At 47.6% G+C, this 10,365-nt stretch overlaps 10 non-coding genes across 10 annotated transcripts; all 10 read right to left on the bottom strand.

Moving 5' to 3' along the window:
• Positions 1–1,844: 1,844 nt before the first annotated feature.
• Positions 1,845–1,963, bottom strand: LOC127140214 (5S ribosomal RNA). Its single transcript, XR_007810571.1, has one exon. It is a non-coding gene; the product is annotated as a 5S ribosomal RNA (ribosomal RNA).
• A 496-nt stretch (positions 1,964–2,459) lies between these two features.
• Positions 2,460–2,578, bottom strand: LOC127140221 (5S ribosomal RNA). The gene has a single exon (XR_007810578.1). It is a non-coding gene; the product is annotated as a 5S ribosomal RNA (ribosomal RNA).
• A 495-nt stretch (positions 2,579–3,073) lies between these two features.
• Positions 3,074–3,193, bottom strand: LOC127140216 (5S ribosomal RNA). The gene has a single exon (XR_007810573.1). It is a non-coding gene; the product is annotated as a 5S ribosomal RNA (ribosomal RNA).
• Positions 3,194–3,689: 496 nt separating this feature from the next.
• LOC127140220 (5S ribosomal RNA) lies at positions 3,690–3,808 on the bottom strand. The gene has a single exon (XR_007810577.1). It is a non-coding gene; the product is annotated as a 5S ribosomal RNA (ribosomal RNA).
• A 495-nt stretch (positions 3,809–4,303) lies between these two features.
• On the bottom strand, positions 4,304–4,422 carry LOC127140219 (5S ribosomal RNA). The gene has a single exon (XR_007810576.1). It is a non-coding gene; the product is annotated as a 5S ribosomal RNA (ribosomal RNA).
• Positions 4,423–4,917: 495 nt separating this feature from the next.
• On the bottom strand, positions 4,918–5,037 carry LOC127140215 (5S ribosomal RNA). Its single transcript, XR_007810572.1, has one exon. It is a non-coding gene; the product is annotated as a 5S ribosomal RNA (ribosomal RNA).
• A 495-nt stretch (positions 5,038–5,532) lies between these two features.
• LOC127140213 (5S ribosomal RNA) lies at positions 5,533–5,651 on the bottom strand. Its single transcript, XR_007810570.1, has one exon. It is a non-coding gene; the product is annotated as a 5S ribosomal RNA (ribosomal RNA).
• Positions 5,652–6,146: 495 nt separating this feature from the next.
• On the bottom strand, positions 6,147–6,265 carry LOC127140218 (5S ribosomal RNA). Its single transcript, XR_007810575.1, has one exon. It is a non-coding gene; the product is annotated as a 5S ribosomal RNA (ribosomal RNA).
• A 495-nt stretch (positions 6,266–6,760) lies between these two features.
• Positions 6,761–6,879, bottom strand: LOC127140212 (5S ribosomal RNA). The gene has a single exon (XR_007810569.1). It is a non-coding gene; the product is annotated as a 5S ribosomal RNA (ribosomal RNA).
• Positions 6,880–7,374: 495 nt separating this feature from the next.
• On the bottom strand, positions 7,375–7,493 carry LOC127140217 (5S ribosomal RNA). The gene has a single exon (XR_007810574.1). It is a non-coding gene; the product is annotated as a 5S ribosomal RNA (ribosomal RNA).
• Between the last annotated feature and the right edge of the window lie 2,872 nt (positions 7,494–10,365).

Raw genomic sequence — 10,365 nt, 5'->3', positions numbered from 1 at the left:
TTCTTCACTTATGTCCATCTCCTCTCCGCTGCTTCCCCAGCCCACCTCCGTCTCCGCTCCGCCCTCAGCCAACACAGCGGAACGCACTCCTCCTGTCCTCTCATCTCCCGCGCTCCCCCCTCCTTCTCCAGTCACCTCTCCTCCTTGACCTCTCTCACTCTCAGGCAGCCGCGCTGACCGCGACGATCTCTGTGCCGGCATCCTCCCGACTGTTGTCCAGCTCCTCCGTTTCCCAGCGACCAGATCCGCCCTCCGCCGACCCCCGCCTCCTCCGTCCTCTGGTCCTCCTCCACCTCCACCGACTCCTCCTCCTCCTCCTCCTCCCCTCCACCATCAGTTCTCCCTCCACCTCCGCCATCTCCTCTCGACTGGATGAAATATCCGAATACGGCACCTCTCCCCTGAACGCCGCCGATGCTCCACACACACACAAAGCCCTCTTCTCCCCACAGTCACTGCATCTCTCCGTCCCCGCACATTCGCGAGCATAATGCCCCTGATTTCCACATTTAAAACATTAAATGTCGGACAATCTCGCCACCACGTGTCCGGGCTGTATACACAACCGGCAAACTTTTACTTGCCTGTCGTGAATAACACGGAAGTGTTCTATTCCTCCGCTGTCTCGAATTTGGCTGAATAAGGCAGGGACTTAACATCTTCGGTGAATTTCACCTTCATGAATCTCGTGCCATCAGCTATTGACGTCCCCGGCCACATCCTTCTTTTAATTGGCGAGATTGCTCTCACCCCCCAGTCATTTAATTTTCCCAATATGGCTTCATCCTCCACATATGTAGGTAGATTGATGAATGAAACCACCATCACATCATTTTCTATTTCCTTCCCAATTACCAGACTGTTCTTGATTTTGAAGCCGTCCATCAATTTGTTTTTTCCACTTTCATTTCTCATTGTTAGTTCATAAAGTTTCATTGTCTTAAATCTGCAGTCCGATCACATCACCGCACTGCTCTTTCACCGCCTTTAACAGCTCCATCATCGTCACCTCATCTTCTCCGTCTATCTCCGCCGTCACCGTCAATCTCCTCTCATAAGTTATTTTTCCTTTGTCTCCTTCAACCGCATGCCGTCCTCCATTTGCCGTTCCGTTTTCCTTAGCCATGATTTCCGTCCGTATATTTTTCTTTGATCTTTCCCCAAACAGCGGCCGCTGTCTGGGGAATATGCTCACCTCTTAGAAAAAAAAAAAAAAAACAAAATACTTTCTCCACCTATCTCTCTCGGGAAATTTGAAAGCAAAAAGGAAAGTCAAAGTTTACACTTCTCTCAGCTTGTCTCACACACAACCTGCTCCTTCTGCTGCTCAGGGTGGTGTGGCCGTAAGCCACAGCGGCTGCTGAAGACAGACCCTTTATACGTGCCAAAATAACACTGGCAGATCTGTTATTTCACATAGCAATCAACAATAATGGGGATTTTCTCTAACAGTCAACAGCAAAACTAAGAAATAACTACTCCACCCAACAAGAATTTTCCGTATGGCCTGATCAAACATTTGGCTCTGTTCCAAGTCCATTTTCGTCCGAAATTGCTCAAAACGTACATCGGTGAGCCACACGTCCTTGTGGACGACGTATTGGGTCATTGTGCCCAAAACCCAGACTGCGCTCATTCATTCGGCAGCAGTGCAGACTTTACAGAGGTGACTTTCCAGCGCCTAATACCCGATTGCCGAAAGCGACGTGACATAAAACAGAAGTGCAAAACAGAGCGTGAAATACAGGCTGCAAAATAAAAGTAGTTTGGGCGTGCCCTGTCTCAACTACAGAGGAAGCGGCATTCTGCTGCTGTAAGATAGGCAGGAAAAGATGGGGACAAAAAGCTTACGGCACCTGGTATTCCCAGGCGGTCTCCCATCCAAGTACTAACCAGGCCCGACCCTGCGTAGCTTCCGAGATCAGACGAGATCGGGCGCGCTCAGGGTGGTGTGGCCGTAAGCCACAGCGGCTGCTGAAGACAGACCCTTTATACGTGCCAAAATAACACTGGCAGATCTGTTATTTCACATAGCAATCAACAATAATGGGGATTTTCTCTAACAGTCAACAGCAAAACTAAGAAATAACTACTCCACCCAACAAGAATTTTCCGTATGGCCTGATCAAACATTTGGCTCTGTTCCAAGTCCATTTTCGTCCGAAATTGCTCAAAACGTACATCGGTGAGCCACACGTCCTTGTGGACGACGTATTGGGTCATTGTGCCCAAAACCCAGACTGCGCTCATTCATTCGGCAGCAGTGCAGACTTTACAGAGGTGACTTTCCAGCGCCTAATACCCGATTGCCGAAAGCGACGTGACATAAAACAGAAGTGCAAAACAGAGCGTGAAATACAGGCTGCAAAATAAAAGTAGTTTGGGCGTGCCCTGTCTCAACTACAGAGGAAGCGGCATTCTGCTGCTGTAAGATAGGCCAGGAAAAGATGGGGACAAAAAGCTTACGGCACCTGGTATTCCCAGGCGGTCTCCCATCCAAGTACTAACCAGGCCCGACCCTGCTTAGCTTCCGAGATCAGACGAGATCAGGCGCGCTCAGGGTGGTGTGGCCGTAAGCCACAGCGGCTGCTGAAGACAGACCCTTTATACGTGCCAAAATAACACTGGCAGATCTGTTATTTCACATAGCAATCAACAATAATGGGGATTTTCTCTAACAGTCAACAGCAAAACTAAGAAATAACTACTCCACCCAACAAGAATTTTCCGTATGGCCTGATCAAACATTTGGCTCTGTTCCAAGTCCATTTTCGTCCGAAATTGCTCAAAACGTACATCGGTGAGCCACACGTCCTTGTGGACGACGTATTGGGTCATTGTGCCCAAAACCCAGACTGCGCTCATTCATTCGGCAGCAGTGCAGACTTTACAGAGGTGACTTTCCAGCGCCTAATACCCGATTGCCGAAAGCGACGTGACATAAAACAGAAGTGCAAAACAGAGCGTGAAATACAGGCTGCAAAATAAAAGTAGTTTGGGCGTGCCCTGTCTCAACTACAGAGGAAGCGGCATTCTGCTGCTGTAAGATAGGCAGGAAAAGATGGGGACAAAAAGCTTACGGCACCTGGTATTCCCAGGCGGTCTCCCATCCAAGTACTAACCAGGCCCGACCCTGCGTTAGCTTCCGAGATCAGACGAGATCGGGCGCGCTCAGGGTGGTGTGGCCGTAAGCCACAGCGGCTGCTGAAGACAGACCCTTTATACGTGCCAAAATAACACTGGCAGATCTGTTATTTCACATAGCAATCAACAATAATGGGGATTTTCTCTAACAGTCAACAGCAAAACTAAGAAATAACTACTCCACCCAACAAGAATTTTCCGTATGGCCTGATCAAACATTTGGCTCTGTTCCAAGTCCATTTTCGTCCGAAATTGCTCAAAACGTACATCGGTGAGCCACACGTCCTTGTGGACGACGTATTGGGTCATTGTGCCCAAAACCCAGACTGCGCTCATTCATTCGGCAGCAGTGCAGACTTTACAGAGGTGACTTTCCAGCGCCTAATACCCGATTGCCGAAAGCGACGTGACATAAAACAGAAGTGCAAAACAGAGCGTGAAATACAGGCTGCAAAATAAAAGTAGTTTTGGGCGTGCCCTGTCTCAACTACAGAGGAAGCGGCATTCTGCTGCTGTAAGATAGGCAGGAAAAGATGGGGACAAAAAGCTTACGGCACCTGGTATTCCCAGGCGGTCTCCCATCCAAGTACTAACCAGGCCCGACCCTGCTTAGCTTCCGAGATCAGACGAGATCGGGCGCGCTCAGGGTGGTGTGGCCGTAAGCCACAGCGGCTGCTGAAGACAGACCCTTTATACGTGCCAAAATAACACTGGCAGATCTGTTATTTCACATAGCAATCAACAATAATGGGGATTTTCTCTAACAGTCAACAGCAAAACTAAGAAATAACTACTCCACCCAACAAGAATTTTCCGTATGGCCTGATCAAACATTTGGCTCTGTTCCAAGTCCATTTTCGTCCGAAATTGCTCAAAACGTACATCGGTGAGCCACACGTCCTTGTGGACGACGTATTGGGTCATTGTGCCCAAAACCCAGACTGCGCTCATTCATTCGGCAGCAGTGCAGACTTTACAGAGGTGACTTTCCAGCGCCTAATACCCGATTGCCGAAAGCGACGTGACATAAAACAGAAGTGCAAAACAGAGCGTGAAATACAGGCTGCAAAATAAAAGTAGTTTGGGCGTGCCCTGTCTCAACTACAGAGGAAGCGGCATTCTGCTGCTGTAAGATAGGCAGGAAAAGATGGGGACAAAAAGCTTACGGCACCTGGTATTCCCAGGCGGTCTCCCATCCAAGTACTAACCAGGCCCGACCCTGCTTAGCTTCCGAGATCAGACGAGATCGGGCGCGCTCAGGGTGGTGTGGCCGTAAGCCACAGCGGCTGCTGAAGACAGACCCTTTATACGTGCCAAAATAACACTGGCAGATCTGTTATTTCACATAGCAATCAACAATAATGGGGATTTTCTCTAACAGTCAACAGCAAAACTAAGAAATAACTACTCCACCCAACAAGAATTTTCCGTATGGCCTGATCAAACATTTGGCTCTGTTCCAAGTCCATTTTCGTCCGAAATTGCTCAAAACGTACATCGGTGAGCCACACGTCCTTGTGGACGACGTATTGGGTCATTGTGCCCAAAACCCAGACTGCGCTCATTCATTCGGCAGCAGTGCAGACTTTACAGAGGTGACTTTCCAGCGCCTAATACCCGATTGCCGAAAGCGACGTGACATAAAACAGAAGTGCAAAACAGAGCGTGAAATACAGGCTGCAAAATAAAAGTAGTTTGGGCGTGCCCTGTCTCAACTACAGAGGAAGCGGCATTCTGCTGCTGTAAGATAGGCAGGAAAAGATGGGGACAAAAAGCTTACGGCACCTGGTATTCCCAGGCGGTCTCCCATCCAAGTACTAACCAGGCCCGACCCTGCTTAGCTTCCGAGATCAGACGAGATCAGGGCGCGCTCAGGGTGGTGTGGCCGTAAGCCACAGCGGCTGCTGAAGACAGACCCTTTATACGTGCCAAAATAACACTGGCAGATCTGTTATTTCACATAGCAATCAACAATAATGGGGATTTTCTCTAACAGTCAACAGCAAAACTAAGAAATAACTACTCCACCCAACAAGAATTTTCCGTATGGCCTGATCAAACATTTGGCTCTGTTCCAAGTCCATTTTCGTCCGAAATTGCTCAAAACGTACATCGGTGAGCCACACGTCCTTGTGGACGACGTATTGGGTCATTGTGCCCAAAACCCAGACTGCGCTCATTCATTCGGCAGCAGTGCAGACTTTACAGAGGTGACTTTCCAGCGCCTAATACCCGATTGCCGAAAGCGACGTGACATAAAACAGAAGTGCAAAACAGAGCGTGAAATACAGGCTGCAAAATAAAAGTAGTTTGGGCGTGCCCTGTCTCAACTACAGAGGAAGCGGCATTCTGCTGCTGTAAGATAGGCAGGAAAAGATGGGGACAAAAAGCTTACGGCACCTGGTATTCCCAGGCGGTCTCCCATCCAAGTACTAACCAGGCCCGACCCTGCGTAGCTTCCGAGATCAGACGAGATCGGGCGCGCTCAGGGTGGTGTGGCCGTAAGCCACAGCGGCTGCTGAAGACAGACCCTTTATACGTGCCAAAATAACACTGGCAGATCTGTTATTTCACATAGCAATCAACAATAATGGGGATTTTCTCTAACAGTCAACAGCAAAACTAAGAAATAACTACTCCACCCAACAAGAATTTTCCGTATGGCCTGATCAAACATTTGGCTCTGTTCCAAGTCCATTTTCGTCCGAAATTGCTCAAAACGTACATCGGTGAGCCACACGTCCTTGTGGACGACGTATTGGGTCATTGTGCCCAAAACCCAGACTGCGCTCATTCATTCGGCAGCAGTGCAGACTTTACAGAGGTGACTTTCCAGCGCCTAATACCCGATTGCCGAAAGCGACGTGACATAAAACAGAAGTGCAAAACAGAGCGTGAAATACAGGCTGCAAAATAAAAGTAGTTTGGGCGTGCCCTGTCTCAACTACAGAGGAAGCGGCATTCTGCTGCTGTAAGATAGGCAGGAAAAGATGGGGACAAAAAGCTTACGGCACCTGGTATTCCCAGGCGGTCTCCCATCCAAGTACTAACCAGGCCCGACCCTGCTTAGCTTCCGAGATCAGACGAGATCGGGCGCGCTCAGGGTGGTGTGGCCGTAAGCCACAGCGGCTGCTGAAGACAGACCCTTTATACGTGCCAAAATAACACTGGCAGATCTGTTATTTCACATAGCAATCAACAATAATGGGGATTTTCTCTAACAGTCAACAGCAAAACTAAGAAATAACTACTCCACCCAACAAGAATTTTCCGTATGGCCTGATCAAACATTTGGCTCTGTTCCAAGTCCATTTTCGTCCGAAATTGCTCAAAACGTACATGGGTGAGCCACACGTCCTTGTGGACGACGTATTGGGTCATTGTGCCCAAAACCCAGACTGCGCTCATTCATTCGGCAGCAGTGCAGACTTTACAGAGGTGACTTTCCAGCGCCTAATACCCGATTGCCGAAAGCGACGTGACATAAAACAGAAGTGCAAAACAGAGCGTGAAATACAGGCTGCAAAATAAAAGTAGTTTTGGCGTGCCCTGTCTCAACTACAGAGGAAGCGGCATTCTGCTGCTGTAAGATAGGCAGGAAAAGATGGGGACAAAAAGCTTACGGCACCTGGTATTCCCAGGCGGTCTCCCATCCAAGTACTAACCAGGCCCGACCCTGCTTAGCTTCCGAGATCAGACGAGATCGGGCGCGCTCAGGGTGGTGTGGCCGTAAGCCACAGCGGCTGCTGAAGACAGACCCTTTATACGTGCCAAAATAACACTGGCAGATCTGTTATTTCACATAGCAATCAACAATAATGGGGATTTTCTCTAACAGTCAACAGCAAAACTAAGAAATAACTACTCCACCCAACAAGAATTTTCCGTATGGCCTGATCAAACATTTGGCTCTGTTCCAAGTCCATTTTCGTCCGAAATTGCTCAAAACGTACATCGGTGAGCCACACGTCCTTGTGGACGACGTATTGGGTCATTGTGCCCAAAACCCAGACTGCGCTCATTCATTCGGCAGCAGTGCAGACTTTACAGAGGTGACTTTCCAGCGCCTAATACCCGATTGCCGAAAGCGACGTGACATAAAACAGACGTGCAAAACAGAGCGTGAAATACAGGCTGCAAAATAAAAGTAGTTTGGGCGTGCCCTGTCTCAACTACAGAGGAAGCGGCATTCTGCTGCTGTAAGATAGGCAGGAAAATATGGGGACAAAAAACTTACGGCACCTGGTATTCCCAGGCGGTCTCCCATCCAAGTACTAACCAGGCCCGACCCTGCTTAGCTTCCGAGATGAGACGAGATCGGGCGCGCTCAGGGTGGTGTGGCCGTAAGCCACAGCGGCTGCTGAAGACAGACCCTTTATACGTGCCAAAATAACACTGGCAGATCTGTTATTTCACATAGCAATCAACAATAATGGGGATTTTCTCTAACAGTCAACAGCAAAACTAAGAAATAACTACTCCACCCAACAAGAATTTTCCGTATGGCCTGATCAAACATTTGGCTCTGTTCCAAGTCCATTTTCGTCCGAAATTGCTCAAAACGTACATCGGTGAGCCACACGTCCTTGTGGACGACGTATTGGGTCATTGTGCCCAAAACCCAGACTGCGCTCATTCATTCGGCAGCAGTGCAGACTTTACAGAGGTGACTTTCCAGCGCCTAATACCCGATTGCCGAAAGCGACGTGACATAAAACAGAAGTGCAAAACAGAGCGTGAAATACAGGCTGCAAAATAAAAGTAGTTTGGGCGTGCCCTGTCTCAACTACAGAGGAAGCGGCATTCTGCTGCTGTAAGATAGGCAGGAAAAGATGGGGACAAAAAGCTTACGGCACCTGGTATTCCCAGGCGGTCTCCCATCCAAGTACTAACCAGACCCGACCCTGCTTAGCTTCCGAGATCAGATGAGATCGGGCGCGCTTTTTTAAATTTTAGTTTTAATCTTTTATTATCAATAATATCAGAAATACTCAACCAAAACAAAACAGTCATTAAAGGCAAAACAAAAATTCTAATTTAAACATAACATCAAATTCAAAGACACAGTATTCAGTTACATACAACACAGAATCTTTTACATTTGTTCTAATTTCAAAACACAAACGACAGCTCTTTATCCTCTGTTTCGCTGAACAAAGTATTGTTCGATGCAAAAAGTCTCTTAAAATTGTCTCTTTCTGCTGCATTAAGCAGTTTAAGGTGGGCCTTTAAGAGATTAGCAAACAGGTTGGAAATGTTCATGTCCCTGCCCTCGTACAGGCCTGAGTTCCTCCTAAGCCAGGTTGCATACCTAGCAAAAGCAAGCACAGTGTTGATCAGAATACTGTTTTTGCTCTTGGTCTTTCTTGGGACTCCAAACAGATCGGTCCAGTTCCATTCACTTTCTGTGTAAAAGGGAAGTCCACAATGATCAGTCAAGAGTGTCTTTACCCTTTCCCTGTGCCCTGACAGACAGGAGCAACTGAGGAATAGGTGTTCAATGTCCTCCTCATTCATTTTACACACCGCACATTCCCTTTTGTATAGCTCCTTGTTAATTTGGTGCAGTACAATACCAGTGAATATCCTTCTGTGTCTTAGTTTGAAGTCTAAATTGAAGATTTCTGGGGTCATACAAGGGATATCCATGTTCTTCCAAATTTCACTGACTTTATGTGAGGGGAAAAACGTTTTCCAGATCTTCTCCGAGGCTGGTCTCTTATGACTTTTACCAAGGAACAGTTTATACCAGTCTCTAGTTTTCACAGATGCAAGATTTATATTTTTCTCCCCAAGGCCGAGCAGAAAATTCAGGCTGGAGCCCTGTCCCTTACAACTGCTTTTACCCAGCAGACTGCGCCACTCAGGCGGTAGGCACTGCTCAAGTTTCCCTGCTATTCTAACAATTTGTTGTTTTCTATATTGCACCTTCATTTCACTCATTCTTCTCAGCACATGTTCTAAAATAAAGTTACCATTTCCATCCATTACTTGTCCCACCTTAGTGAGGCCAGCAACCTCCAGCTTATTGCATACCAAAAGTCTCCCCTGATAAGTGAGAAAGGGGTTTAAGAGGAAAGGCATCTGCTGCACCTGTTTTTTTCCTTGCATTCAGGCTTAGGGTTAGGGTTAGGTTAGGGGAAGGGGACACCACTAGATGTCACTATTGCACTGGCAACATGTATTATTTTGATCTTTGTCTATTTTATCTTTATATATGTATATATACATACACACATATATACAATGTTTTTTTATATATATATATTTTTTTATAGGTTCCATATTGGCTCATGGAGAAAAAGCAGATTGATAAATGGTCTGGAGCTGGTTCAGTGAGAGGAGAGTACAGGTTTTGAAAGGATATGAAGGTAAGTAAAGGGAGGGGACAAGGAGGGGTGAGGAAAACACAGCCTATTAGGACAGGGAGTATTATTTATGAAAATGTTGAATTTTTATATATCCCTGATATTTTTTTTTCCAATTTTTTAGGACTTCACATAGAGGGAAGGGCCATCAATCACATCAATAGGTTGTGTTAGGGATCCTCAACTCTGGAGGTCCTGTTGGACCTGGATTGGGGGCTCTTCCTCCTGAAAACCGGGAGGGGGAGGGGGATTTATAGCTTTACTAGTTAGAGTTGGGTCCTCCAACATAGTAATAGGATTAGGTCAAGGTCAGGTTAGGGTTGGGGCAGGATCAAGGGTCAGGTTAGGGTTAGGGGTTAGGGTTAGGGCAGGGGCGGGGGTAAGGTTAGGGTTAGGGCAAGGTCGAGGGTAAGGTTAGGGTTAGGGTTAGGGGTTAGGGGTTAGGGTTAGGGTTAGGGGATAGAGGGTTTTAGCCAGAAGTGCCAGGGGGTGCACTTGGTTTGGGTTAGAGATAGAGGGTGCAGTTGTATTTGGCCCAATAACTTTGTCTGTGGTGGTCACAGAGTCATGAGACCCACATGCTCCCCCACTAATTCCATGATGGGCTTTCCAATGGCACCAGCCATGAGTCTCTCTGAGCTTGCGTTGCTGAGATACGCTCTGTACGCTCTCTGGGCCTCATATATGGGTGCGGCCTTAGCGAAAATTCACTCTGGCTGAGCATAGAGGGTTTTAGTCAGAAGTGGCAGCAGGGGGTGCACTTGGTGGAGGTGGTTTGGGTTAGGGGTAGTTAGGGTTAGGACAAGGGGTGGGAGTTGTTAGGGTTAGAGGTGGTTAGGGTTAGAGCAAGGGG

The sequence above is a fragment of the Lates calcarifer genome, unplaced genomic scaffold, assembly GCF_001640805.2.
Source record: "Lates calcarifer isolate ASB-BC8 unplaced genomic scaffold, TLL_Latcal_v3 _unitig_2522_quiver_3298, whole genome shotgun sequence".
Taxonomy (NCBI): domain Eukaryota; kingdom Metazoa; phylum Chordata; class Actinopteri; family Centropomidae; genus Lates; species Lates calcarifer.
Note: the sequence above shows the minus strand (reverse complement) of the source record. Positions and strands in the feature narration are given on the sequence as shown.